This window comes from Phoxinus phoxinus (genome assembly GCF_949152265.1).
Source record: "Phoxinus phoxinus genome assembly, chromosome: 4".
Taxonomy (NCBI): Eukaryota; Metazoa; Chordata; class Actinopteri; order Cypriniformes; family Leuciscidae; genus Phoxinus; species Phoxinus phoxinus.
In genome coordinates this window covers 42,543,607-42,558,593 of record NC_136879.1, presented here as the reverse complement: position 1 = coordinate 42,558,593, position 14,987 = coordinate 42,543,607, and the positions used below count along the sequence as shown (strand labels likewise).

Here is a 14,987-nt window from a genome sequence, read left to right as displayed (position 1 = left end):
ATGGTACGTACATGTAACAAGGACACTGTAAAAATAAAGTGTTACCAAACTAACAGACTTAATTTATGAAGGCCACATTAAAAGTGAATTGGAAACTTATTACAATCCGTTTATTTATTGTTGTTACTTTTCAAATTATTTTATATATTATTATTTTTAATATTTTGACCCAGATTAATGCATTCAGTTTTCTAATATAAAAAGTACATTTATATAAAAGTATATATATATATATATATATATAAATATATATATATATATCATCTTTTGGTGCCATGAGTGAATAAACCATTTCTCATTTTTTTTAATTCCACAAATATTTGAAATGTCATTGCAATTAAATTGATGTAGTACTGAATTTGAAAGGTGTATTTAAAAACAATGTGCACAGGGTCAAAGTTGTCCATAATTGAAGAAATAATACATGCAACTAGTGCTTGACGCTGATGTTAATATTCTGTCCGTCATGATTAACGTCCAGTTCTTTCCCCGCGATCCCTGCAAGAAACGAGTATACGAAAACTAAATCCAACGCCTTTCCACTCCGAGAGTCTCGAACAAATGACCTCAGATTTATTTTCACCACGCAAATCGTTTCTTAATCTCGTGCTGTAATTATTAATGACATATCAGGATACCGGGGCCATACAAAACCTGCACGCGCCATTACTCCTGTCGCGTGAGTCGGCCCGTTAATTGCTGATAAACGTGCCGGTTCGGCATCCTCGCTGAGACAGGAGAGATAACGAATCCTTTATCTGTGAAGAATTACACTACACTTAATAAAAGTTCTTCATTGGCATCTGTGGTTCTGTGAACTGAAGACTGTAACATCCACTCCACAAAAGGTTCTTTATAGGCTAATAAACGATCTTTAGATTATTAAAATGGTTCTTTTAAAGTGACAGTGCGTGTATTTACTCACCCGTTCCAAACCTGTAATGGTGCGTTCACACCGGACTTGAATAGCGCGTCAGGCGCGAGCGATTTCAATGTTAAGTCAATGCATACGCGTGTAACGCGTCTTTGCATTGACTTAAAGGGGGGGTAAAATACTTAGTTTCAGTCAATCTCATGTTAATCTTGAGTACCTATAGAGTAATAGTGTGTCCTTCATATCTCCAAAAAGTCTTTAGTTTCATCATATTTATAAAATAAAAATACAGCTTTCCGATTCTAACCGGAAAAAGCCGAGGTCCTTGATTCTGGGGGTGGGCGGAGCTATAGAGTCAAGCGGGAGCGCACGGGAAGGTTTGCTTATTATCGATCGTGGTGCGGTAGGCCATATTACTATATATATAGTATTTGGTTTGCAAATCCAGCGACGACCTGGGCCTTGTTAATACAACATTCGTCACTGAAATGACCAAAACACAAAACCGCACTTGCCACACTCCTTTGCTGTCCCGGAAATACAAACTGCATCCACTGTTCCAGTAACACTGGGTTCTTTGGGAAGCTGAACAAGGTAAACTTTCCCTCACATCCCAAAACACACTTTTTTGGAGACATTCTTGACATCAACCATTCCTATTCAGCGCTGCTGATGATGATTTCCGGTAGTAGCGCGTCGATGCATAGATATTATATAGAGATATGATGTCTATGCGTCGATGAGCGCGGTCTTTCTCTCCTCTGGTCGACGTGTGCGTGAACGCGCTTTTCCGAGAGCAATGCTCATATAAGGAGTTCCACTCTGGTCTACGTCATTAGATCTACGATAGAAAAAAACCATAGACAGTATATAAGATGGACACAGCGACCCCATAGACTTCAACGGAGAAAAGTGAAGCCCATTTGAAGCACTCACTTCCTGATCGCCAGGCGAACTGCGCAGGCTCAAACTGAGCTTGAACACGTGAGCAACGTGTCTGACAGATGTCAGTCTTCTAGTAGCTGTGCCGAGAGAAATCTGAATCATTCCCTTCCGGATCTCGCAGAGACGGAGAGCGTGAGCATTAGCTGTCCATGAGCTAGCAGCAGGAGCAACTTTATCACTCTCTGTGGGCTACTCCCTTCACTTTATCGGACTTTATGCCTCAACCTCCCGCCGATTGCCCGCGAGCTTCTCCGCCGGTCTATACGGTAATTTCTCTACAGTGCGACAGAGAGTCGCGTGAGTTATGACGCAATCGTTAGCCTATTTTTACAAAAACGGCTTCTACGGGGCCATAACGTAAGGTACAAGGTAATTGAGCCTTTTATACATTGTCGAGTTTCTTTAGAAATAAATAATGGACAAATGGAGTCTTTGGACGCCTCAGATGTAAAGTTATTCGCTGTCAAAGTGACGCAAAAATGAATGGGAGTCAATGGAATGCTAACAGCAGGTGAAGTTCTGCTACAATGGCGGCGCCCGCGGAGGCTTCAGTTTCCGGCGGATGGATTACCCCCTTGAAAAAAACCAGCCGAAACGTGTTGCAACCCGGAAGTATGATTTTCAGCACAGAAATTCTCTGTTATTCGTTCAAAATAACTTTTCAAACTTTGGCCATTATTAGCATGAGAATCCATCTCTTTAACACTGTAAACAACTCTGAATACATGAAACACCATTGTACCCCCCCTTTAACATTGAAATCACTCGCGCCTGACGCGCTATTCGCGTCCGGTGTGTAGGGACCGTAAGACTTTAGTTCGTCTTCAAATACACAAATAAAGATATGTTGGGTCTCATATACTAATAATTGTGTGAATTATTTGTATTTTACCCACAGAAGATCTAATTCACAACACGAACATATGCATATTAATTTTGTTTTTAACCTCGTTCTATAGTTAATGTAGGCTACTTCTAAATGAGTGACCTGTGGCTGTGCAGGAGGTTAGTAATTTGCATAAAACACACCAGGAGTCCATATAACCGCTTTCCAATTTACTTTCATCACTCTCATGACTTTTTTTAAAAAATGTTTAAAATGCCACTGCAATTAAATGCTACACACAATTTAATGTGAAATTTAGAAAGTCAAGTTCGCTAGCATTAATTAGCATGTTGCTAGCATGTTTTAACTCGTTATTATCATGAATTACCATGTTGCTAGCATGAATTAGCATATGGATAGAATGATTTAGTGTGGTTTAAAGCAAGTTAACATGTTGCTAGCATGAAATAGTATGTTACTAGCATGTTTTAATACATTGCGAGCATGAATTAGCATGTTACTAGCATGTTTTAATACATTGCAAGCATGAATTAGTGTGTTGTTAGCAAGTTTTAACAGGTTGCAATAATGAAATAGTATGTTGCTGGTATGTTTAACACATTGTTATCACGAGTTAGCATGTTGTTAGCAAGTTTTAACACATTGTTAACATGAATTCGCATGTTTTGCACTGTTAACATGAATTAGCATGTTGCTAGCACATTTTTAGCATAGCATGTGCTAAGGCTTTACTAGTGATAGATAATTGGTGGATGAAGCTTAAATACTAGAGTTGATGTATAAAAGTTTTGACCCCCTCAATGTAAGTCTACGGGATTTTTCATATAGGTTTGATTGTCCATTTAACGAAAACCGTAAGTCTGATCAGTTAGAAAAGATATAGCAACCCAAGTCAGATATTTCTGAAGGTCTGACCCGAGATTGTTGGTTGTAGCTTTAAAGCTCTTGGAGGAGATACTGACTCAAATTTTTAGTCAGAGAAAAAGGATTTCAGTATGTTGGTTTGGTCCAGATTGATGCAAATTCAAATACTGTGTTTAGTGTTGTTATTCAGCTTGAGTCAGTTACTAAATGAATCATTAATTCAGATTGCATTGAATGAATTGCAGGAATAATGACCTCCATGCAAGTGTGAAAAGTAGTCAGATTGCATCAGCTTTGACCTGAGACACAGCCCCGCTTCATAAGTCCTGCTGTCACCCTGGAAAGGACAAGGACGGGAGATTCGTCTCGGTACGGTTATCAGGACAAGGACGGAGCGTACGCTCATGAAAGCGCGTCAGTGTGGAGCGTGTACATCGAGACTGAGTGAGGTCATCTCTCCGGCCCCAGATGGCCCGGTCCACCGGTGGCCTGGAGTCTTTCCGTGTCCCGGCGCGGGCCGACGGCCAGATGGATGCGATACGGTTTGACTGTGTGTGAGAGGACCAGGGATTTTGGACACAAGAGTTATTCTTCAGCTGGCTCTCCTCAGGTGGTTCTTCTGTTTGATTTGTTTGTGGGTCGCTCCGCTAGAACTAAGCGTGTGTAAAATCGTGTCGGTGAGTCAGCGAAGCGCCCTGTGGATATCATGCAGAGACGCTACTGGTGTTATTGAAGATAATAATATCGGCCTCCATGTTTTCAGCAACAGGTCTGGCAATCAATCTGACATTAATTAAGAGAATCTCACTAAAATCTCTTCACCTCAAGATTTAAAAAAGTAAGAAATTGTATACTGTTGAAACTCGGAAAATTCGAATATGGTGCATTAGTTCATTTATTTCAGTAATTCAACTTAAAAGGTGAAATTAGTGTATTATATAAACTTATTACATGCAAAGTGAGATATGTCAAGCCTTTATTTCTTAAAATTTTGATGGCTTACAGCTTATGAAAACCCCAAATTCAAAATTAGAATATTGTGAAAAGGTTTTCATAATCTGTGAGCCATAATCATCAAAATTATAACAAATAAAGGCTTGAAATATCTCACTTTGCATGTAATGAGTCTATATAATATATTAGTTTCACCTTTTAAGTTGAATTACTGAAATAAATGAACTTTTGCACCATATTAAAACATTTTGAGTTTCACTTCTGTATATTAGTGCTGGGCAACGATTAATAACATCCAAAATGAAAGTGTGTTTACATAATGTGTGTGTACACACATATGTATGTATAAGAAATATTTGCATATATATACAGTACATAATTAAAATTATATATAAATGTAAATATTTTTTTGAACTTGTCACGGTTGTTGGTGTCAGACGGGCTGGTCTGAGTATTTCAGAGACTGCTGATCTACTGTGAATATCCACACGCGACACACAACCATCTCTAGGGTTTACAGAGAATGGTCCGAAAAAGGGAAAATATCCAAATATCCGGGAAAATATGAGTGGCAGTTCTGTGAGGGAAAATGGTTGTCGATGTCAGAGGTCAGAGGAGAACGACCAGACTGTTCCAGCTGATTAGAAAGGCAACAGTAACTCAAATGTGACCCTGGATTACAAAGTTGTATCTCGGCCAAATATTGTCCTATCCTAATGTAACGGAGGCCAGCTAGTAGTCGCTGTGCGAGTAAACCTCACTCCTCTGATCTCAATAGGTGCTCTAGCGACAGACACTAGAGGCTGCAGTCTTTCTCCTTGTTAGAACGCCTGACTCTCATGCCGGAGACCCGGGTTCGAAGCCCGCACAGAGCGGGGCGAGTAGGACCCGGGTGGAGGGGTTATATTGGTGCCGTGACCCGGGTCGGGTGGGAGTGAGGTTTAGGGGGATGAGTGTAACGGAGGCGAGCTAGTAGTCGCTGTGGCAGTAAACCTCACTCCTCTGATCTCAATAGGCGCTCTAGAGGCCGCAGTCTTTAGCCTCCTTGTTAGAGAACCTGACTCTCATGCCGGAGACCCGGGTTCGAGACCCGCACAGAGCGGGCGAGTAGGACCCGGTGGAGGGGTTATATTGGTGCTGTGACGACTTAGTACCATTGTTTAAACACCTCAGAGTATTGATGCTGATGTCCTTTCCTTTATAACCACAGTAGACCATCTTCTGACGGATACTTCCAGCAGGATAATCACAAAATCATCTCAGACTGGTTTCTTGATCATGACGATGAGTTCACAGTCTCCAGATCTCAGTCCAGTAGAGCATCAGGAGATTCACATCATTGATGTGCAGCTGATAAATATACAGCAACTGTGTGATGAAATCATGACGACGTGGACCAGAATCTCTGAGGAATGTTTACAGCTTCTTGTTGAATCTCTGCCGTGAAGAATTAAGGCAGTTCTGAAGGCAAACACGGACCTGAGCCGCTACTAGCAAGTGTCCTGTACTGAAGTGTCCTGTGCCTAATATACTGGGCCGCGAGTGGATGAGATCTTGGCATGTGTCGTGACGTTCACCCATTAAGTTAAACGGTGTCACTGAGAGGAACTCACACCCCCGCTGGAGTCCGGACTGAAGGACCTCCGCGTCGTCCACATCAGTCACTGTTATTATTGTCTGCACGTATTGGGTTTTATTGACCCTCATTAGGAAAGAGGTTTGAGAGCCGGTGGAACCAGACACCACTGGAGCCTGAGGTGTTAACGGGACGAGCAAATCCTCAGGGCTTTGACCTCTGACCTCTGACCTTTTATCTTGTGCGTTTACACACACACACACACGCACGCACTCTCTCTCTCTCTCTCTCTCTCTCTCTCTCTCTCTCTCTCTCTCTCTCTCACACACACACACACACACACACACACACACAAACTCTCTCTCTCTCTCTCACACACACACACACACACACACTCTGTCTCTCACTCACTCACACACACACACACACACACACACACACTCTCTCTCTCTCTCTCTCTCTCACTCACTCACACACACACACACACTATAAGCATTAAATGCAGTTTTGTGTCTGTCACTTTAAATGCTCGAGCTCTTTAAAACAGGATGGATTCTGATTGGCTGTCAATGTTTTTATGGTTCATCAGGTCGAACGGAAAAAATGGTTCCAAAAATATCATTAGTTTGTGTCATTATCGTTATGATTGTGGAATGGATTTTGCTATTCTTCGACATTTAAAGCGATTTAAATATTGATCGCTATTGTTATCGTCCAAGTTCTCAACATTGTGAACATAACATGATGCGGAAGTGAACACTATAGTTGTCGTTTCCCATGGGAATGTTTCTCCTGTTGTCAACATGTACGTGTTAATGAACTGGGAGCACATGCACATGATCCTGCATCTTGACTGCATGTTAATGCATGAGTGTATTAGAGAGATGATGTAACTAAGCAAGTGATCAGATCTACTGAAACTGTTCATAGTGTTATCTATTTATCTATCTATCTATCTATCTATCTATCTATCTATCTATCTATCTATCTATCTATCTATCTATCTATCTATCTATCTATCTATCTATCAGTATATAACACCCAGTATCAGTGGGATGGTGATGGTGTGGTTGCCATGGCAGTGCTCTTCAGCTCATGGGGTCAGTGACCCCGGATCACAAACCCAGTCTGGAGCCGCACGGGTATATCTGTGGCAATAGCAACTATACATTGTACGGGTCAAAATTATCCATTTTTCTTTTATGCCAAAAATCATGAGGATATTAAGATCATGTTCCATGAAGATATTTAGTAAATGTCCTACCGTAAATATATAAAACATGTATTTTTGTGAGTGAATGCAGCACAATCGTGAACATAAATGCACAACTTTAAAGGAGATTTTCTCAATGTTTACATTTTTTTGCTCCTCAGATTCCAGATTTTCAATAGTTGTGTCTCGACCAAATATTGTCCTATCCTAACACACCACACATCAATGGAGAGATTATTTATTCAGCTTTCATGTGATTTCAACAAATTGACCCATGTGACTGGTTTTGTGGTCCAGTATCCATCTATCACCCCGGTATGATCAGTGGGCTGGTGGTGGTGTGGTTGCCATGGCAGTGCTCTTCGGCTCGTGGGGTCAGTGTTGATTGGCTGAGCTCGCTCCTCTCTCCCCACAGTGGCGGGCGACGCGTTGCGCGTGGACTGGAGCGAGAGGAGCTCCTCCTCAGACCTCGCGCTGCTGGGAAACACGCGGACCAGTTTGGCGCGCGGCCTGGGCGCGACATTTGGGCACTCGGACCGTTACCTCAAGGTGCCAAAGTTTCCTCTCAATCTGTTCCATTTCCATTTATATACTTCACAGCGTCCGGAACCGGCACTCGCCCTTTTCCTTTCCCTTCCTCCCCTGTCATTCGCCCCGCGTCGCGCGTTGGCGGGTTAGAAAGCTGAAAGTGGGACACGTTATTCAACGCGCTCCGAGGCCTGGCGTTCACCAGCAGCTATTCCTGTCATCATTATATACGGTTAGCAGTCGCGCTCGCGCATTCACACAACGCTTCCCAAACGCCCGCACTTGTGGCTGACGCGCGCGTCATTCTCTGTCAGATCTGATCAGAGCTGATCAATGGTGCGTTCAAGTCACTTTCGTCAGCGTAAGATGGCGGTGTACTTTCTCTCAACAAATTACACAAAAATGAAGAACAAAGAAATGTGCATCAGGTGTGCTTTGATTTTTAATGCAAACTTTATCGTTAGGCTACATATTATATTGTTATATTATAATGCCACCATATTCTGTGCAATTATAGCTTACTTAGCAGTACATAGAAAAGCCTGACAATATTGCTAATTAAATACCTTTAAAGGATTAGTTCACTTTTTTTTTTAAACCGTTGCTGATAATTTACTCGCCCCGATGTCCTCCAAGATGTCCATGTCTTTCTTTCTTCAGTGGAAAAGAAATGAAGGTTTTTGATGAACACATTTCTCCATATAATGGACGTCAATGGGCCCCAAACGGTTCAAGGTCCAGATGACAGTGTCAGCGCCGCTTCAACGGGCTTTAAACGACACCAGACGATGAATACGGGTCTTATCTAGCGAAACTAGCGAAACGATCGGTCATTTCATTGCGCGCGTCATAATGGTGCGTTCAAGTCACTTTAGTGAAAATAAAATGGCGGTGTACTTTCTCTTAAAAAATTACACAAAAATGAAGAACAAAGAAATGTGCATCAGGTGTGCTTTGCTTTTTCATGTTTGTAATTAATTTATGAAGCCACTGCAAACGTTATCATTACGCTATGTTATATTATAATGTCACCATATTCTGTGCAGGTAATTATAACTTAGGCCTACTTATAGCTGTATAAATAGGAAAGCCTGACAATATCACTGCTAATTAAATACCTTTAAGTAGGCCCGCCATGATTCTCATGACACGCCCACAACTTGTAAAGATCGGGCAGAAAATCCCGAGTTTCACACTCGTATCTCCGACATATTGTGGTGGCGTTCAATCATGTGCGTTCAACTCGTAAATACGATCTTTACGAGATGACTGACCATTATTCATAACTGAAATAATTCATTATTATAACGCTTCTGCCATCGCGCTCCGAGGCCTGGCGTTCACCATGCTATTCCTGTCATCATTAGGCTATAGATCGCGCATTCACACAACGCCCCCCAAACGCCCTCCCTGACGCGCGCGTCACTCTGTCAGATCCGAGCTGATTAAGACTCGAGCGTTCGGAGCAGAAAATTGTTTCCTCAGCTTTTCTCGGGTGGATAATGACCTAATTACCCCGGGCCACTCGCGCTGCTCTCGGTTCCTCGCGCTGACTTTCATTAAATGTTCACTAGTTAGTCGTCTAATCATTCACGAGTCATTCTGAGTAATTAGCAATTAATTCTTTAATGTGGTTTTCTCAAACCGAATTCACAGCGTCGCTGCACTAATGTGTTTTGCCTTTGACTTAATGTCATTTAACAGTCGCGCGATAGGGTTCAGTGCGCAAAATACATTTACTTTATATTTAACTTTATACTATATATACAATATTTCTCTAATTAAAATTATATTATTTTTAATTAATTTATTCAAAATATGAATATAGGCTATTATCGCATTGTTAGGAAATTGTTCTTTTAAATATATTTAAATATAAATATAAATTATGTATTTAGTTTTATATAGGCCTATGTAAATCTACATATATAAATACATATTTATACATAATAAAACTAGGCTATATAATTTTTCAATTTATACTACAGTATAAAATAAATATTTAATGTGTACATATCTAATATTTATTAATAAAAGTGTTTTTCTTATCAGACTTATGACCCAAATCAAATAAATTAATGTCCAACATTTGTTCAAAGCATTTTTTTAAATGGACAGATGTATCAATTTAACTAATAAAATATATCAGATAAATGTGTATTTTATACAGCCTAAGTGCAAGTATAAAATGTGCACATTTCTAATATTTGTATTAATATACTGTACATATTTAGTTTTTTTGGGGGGGTGGGGGGGGTGTCTTAATTATTTTTCTTGTTTTTTCTTGTTTATATAAATGTATTAATGTATATGTTTACTGATTGATTTATCGACTTTATTGATAATTTTTTCATTGCTAATGAAATGGCAATACTGTACAAATAAAGCAACAAATTTGAATTTAATTGAGAGACAGACACAGGTGTCATGATGGAGAAGTGTGTGTGTGTGTGTGTGTGTGTGTGTGTGTGTGTGTGTGTGTGTGTGTGTGTGTGTGTGTGTGTGTGTTCATATGAGAGAGAGAGAGAGAGAGAGAGAGAGAGAGGTGTCATGACGGGGAATGCAATTGGTTGGTGTGTGCGTGTTGCATGATGTGTGTGTTCATGAGAGAGAGAGAGAGCGCGAGAGAGAGACAGATGATCAAACGTGCTGCATGTGACGTCATCGAGCATCATTCCACCGTATCCTTGGAGAACTCGTTCCATGGCGACTGACTGGTTGCTATAGAAATGCTCGTTTCTCTGCGAGTTCCCGCGGAATAGCGCGGCGTGTCGGTGAGCACGGACTCCATGGAGAAGCTTCTGTTCCTGTGTGGAGCGAGCGGAGAGCCGGTATCACTGCTCACTGTTCATCGTGTGTGTGTGTGTGTGTGTGTGTGTGTGTGTGTGTGTGTGTGTGTGTGTGTGAGAGGCAGATGATGTTTGGGAATGTTCTGAAGCGGGTCTTTGGTCGTTTGCCGTGCTCGTGCGTCGCTGAAGCGCGGGACCCGTGGGGTTCGTCTATATAGCCTTTATATACATATATATTATTAATATATCCGTTTATCGATATGCATGTGTGTTCCAGCCTCACAGACAGACGGATGAGGCTCCTGATGTCGAGCGCTTGTGCTGTAATTACTGTGTGTTTGCTGTTATAAAACCTGTGGATCTGTGTGTGTGTGTGTGTGTGTGTGTGGATCTGTGTGTGTGTGTGTGTGTGTGTGTGTGTGTGTGTGTGTCCGTCTCTCTGCTCAGAGGGTTGCTTTGCATGCAAATAGAGAAGTCGAGATTCAGTCTGACACTATAGAGTAGAATAGTCTATTCTGTTCTGCAGTCTGCTCTTCTTTCGTCTGCTCTACTCAATTCTCGTCTACTGTACTCATAATCCATGTAGTCTAGACACTTACTTTATGTTTTACTGCACTGAAATCCTTCTATTCTATATTTTCTAATATGTTCTACTCTACTGTATACCCACCGATATAATCTAGACTGTTAAATCCTCTTTATTCTGTTCTATTCTGTTTTGTATTATTTTATATTCTGTTCTGTTCTGTTCTTTTCCATTCTAGTCAAGTCTGATATCTTCTGTTCTGATTCTATTCTATTATTTTATATTCTATCTTCGCCTATTCTATTATGTCTTTGTCTATTTTGTTATATTCCATCTTCGCCTATTCTAATCTTCGTCTGTTCTATTCTATCTTATCTTATTCTATTCTACTCCTCATCTATTCTATTCTCCATCTATTCCATCTTTCTCTATTCTTCATCTATTCTATTCTATCTTTGTCTATTCTGTTCTATTCTTCATCTATTCTATTCTTCATCTATTCTATTATTCGTCTATTCTATTTTTCGTCTATTCTATCTTTGTCTATTCTGTTCCATTCTTTTCTACCTTTGTCTATTCTATTATGTCTTTGTCTATTTTGTTATATTCCATCTTCGCCTATTCTAATCTATCTTCGTCTGTTCTATTCTATCTTATCTTATTCTATTCTACTCCTCATCTATTCTATTCTCCATCTATTCTATCTTTGTCTATTCTGTTCTATTCTTCATTTATTCTATTCTATCTTTGTGTATTCTATTCTATCTTTGTCTATTCTGTTCTATTCTTCATCTATTCTTTCTTCGTCTGTTCTATTCTATTCTCTCTTTGTCTATTCTGTTCTATTCTTTCTTAATCTATTCTATTCTATCTTTGTCTATTCTATTCTTTCTTCGTCTGTTCTATTCTATTCTATCTTGGTCTATTCTGTTCTATTCTTAATCTATTCTATTCTTCGTCTATTCTATTCTATCTTTGTCTATTCTGTTCTATTCTTCATCTATTCTATTCTTCGTCTATTCTATCTTTGTCTATTCTGTTCTATCTTTGTCTATTCTGTTCTATTCTATTCTATCTTTGTCTATTCTGTTCTATTCTTCATCTATTCTATTCTATCTTTGTCTATTCTGTTCTATTCTATTCTATCTTTGTCTATTCTATTCTTCATTTATTCTATTCTATCTTTTGTCTATTCTATTCTATCTTTGTCTATTCTATTTTATTATATTATATCTTCGTCTATTCTATCTTCATCTATTCTATTCTATCTTTGTCTATTCTATTCTATCTTTGTCTATTCTATTCTATCTTTGTCTACTCTATTCTATCTTCGTGTATTCTATTGAGCGTGAGTGTCTGGGCTGTGTGTGATGTCGTAGTGTGGCTGAGGTCAGGGGTCACCAGTCGTAGATTAGCGAAGCGTCTGTAATGGTAAAGATCTTGTAAAGCTGCCGCTGCGAGTTCGTGGAGTCTGTGTTTTCCTGAGCTTGAGCTCCTCAGGGACTGTGTGTGTGTGTGTGTGTGTGTGTGTGTGTGTGTGTGTGTGTGTGTGTGTGTGTGTGTGTGTGTGTGTGTGCGTGTGTGTGTGTGTGTGTGTGTGTGTGCGTGTGTGTGTGTGTGTGTGTGTGCGCGTGTGTGCGTGCGTGCGTGTGTGTGTGTGTGTGTGTGTGTGTAGCAGACTGTAACGGTGTTATTACCTCCAGCTCATGTAGGGAATAATCAGTGTGTATCTCGAGGGGACTGCGCATGTTTTTTATTTCAATATGTATCCGTTGTTATTTTGCCACCGCTCCATTAACTTTGCCATGACGTTTCCGCTAATGCGTTTAACCTCACACTCGCTCAAACACACCAGGTGCACGCGTGGACCGCGAGTCCCTGTGGATGATAAATACACAGAAACACACGTGACCTTACACACACACACACACACACACACACACCGTGACCTGAACAGTCTCAGGGGAGATTTGCTCTTCAGGGATTCTCTCTTTGAGAAAGAATTTTGCAGTTTTTGGGAGCAGAAAAAAATCCCACAGAAGGAAAACCCGAGCCACGTCACACACTGACACACACACACACACACACACACACACACACACACACACTCGCTGTACTTCAATTTAAATAGGCTTGACTTTATTAGACAAGAAGATGAGAAGTGCTGAGCAGAAATGTTTGAGTTGTTTTGCTGAAATTAAACTGCAACTGTTCTATTCTATATTCTATTCTATTATGTATTATTTTATTTTATATTCTGTTCTTTTCTATTCAGCTGTACACATTCATCATCTGTTCTATTCTATTCTATTTTTATTCTGGTCAAATCATCTAGTTACTTACTTTCTGTTCTACTTTATTCTACTGCGGTTCCCTCCATCTAGTCAGGACTGTTATTTTCTGTTCTGCTGCATTAGTTTGCCTATTCTATTCTATTCTATTCTATTCTATATTATTTCTATTGTTTCATATTCTGTTCTTTTCTATTCAGTCCTCTCTTTTCTGGGGATCTTTTCTGTCCTCATTCTTTTCATCTGTTCTATATTTTTATTTTCTGTTCTACTGGACTGAAGTTATTCTATTCTATTCTATTCCGTTCTATTCTAGTCAAGTCATCTAGTTTATTATTTTCTGTTCTGTCCTATTTTATTTTATTCCTGTTTTCTCCATATAGGCAAGACAATTATTTTCTGTTCTGACACACTGAATTCTATTCTATTCTATTCTATTCTATTCTGTTCTGTTCTGTTCTGTTCTATTCTGTTCTATTCTATTCTGTTCTGTTCTGTTCTGTTCTGTTCTATTCTATTCTATTCTGTTCGATTCTATTCTATTCTATTCTATCTTTGAAGTGCAGATAATAAATGTTAGTATTGTATGGGATGAAATTAGTATCTAAATGATTAACTCATGCAAGCACAATTATCAATGAACTTGATACATGTTGCAAATATGTTTTATCCATGTCTTTCAACTTGCGTGTGCAAAATTAAAAATTGAATGAATGTGTAACAATTTGTACAAATGCAGACATTTTTGTGAATACAAATGTTTTCTTTTGTATTAGTGTATCATAATTTGCGCATGCAAAAAAGAAGATGTGCATGTGTGGATCAGATGACACGCATGCATTCATTGACGTCTTTTCTGAGTCGATCTCATTTGATTCATTTGGATTTTGAGACTTTCTTTTCGCTGTTTTTAAGCATTTCACAACACACACACAAACAACTACACATGAATAGGCCTGGTGCTAATAATTAATGTGTGCACAACTACCCTTCTATTTAACAAATTCACAAATGTGCGTTGCTACATTTAAACTAATACAATACAACTTGTGTGTGCAAAATCCAGAATCACAAGAATGTGCAGCATTTTGTACAAATAGAGACATAGTTGTTAATTCAAAACCTCAATTTTGTATTAATGTAGGTCAGAATGTGTGCATGCAACAAGTATAATGTGCATTTGTGGATGAGGTGACACGCGTGCATTCATTGACTCGTTTCTGAGTCGATCCTGTTTGATTCATTTGGATTTTGAGACTTTCATTTCGCCGGTTTCGCCGGGCACGATCCACACACAGCTGTCTGAGAAAACCTGCTACCACTAGATGGCAGTATTCTGCTAAAACCGACAACGGCAGTGGAATCAAGCGTTCTTCCCCATTTAAGACGCTTAATGGATTTAAGTGATATTGAAGTGATATTTAGTTCACAATATAGGCCTACCTTATTAATAAAGCATAGCCTACTTTATAGAGGCAAACAGATTAAATCAGATTATGAACAACCCATATTGCTAACGTGCAATAGCGCGTTGCATGTTCAATACGGTGTATCGTCTACTGAGTTATAATATCAGCGTC

General features: G+C 39.6%; 1 protein-coding gene across 3 annotated transcripts in view; it reads left to right on the top strand.

The window, feature by feature from the left end:
* The window catches only part of fam131ab (family with sequence similarity 131 member Ab), a 35,255-nt gene that overhangs the window by 1,957 nt on the left and 18,311 nt on the right, over window positions 1-14,987 (top strand). The window contains exon 1 of one of the 3 annotated variants that reach the window (XM_079610979.1): window positions 7,718-7,822. The exons of the other annotated variants lie outside the window; for them this stretch is intronic. The gene's annotated coding sequence lies outside the window, so the exon portion shown is untranslated. Of the gene's footprint in view, window positions 1-7,717; window positions 7,823-14,987 lie in introns of those variants that run through there. 3 annotated transcript variants of the gene reach the window in all.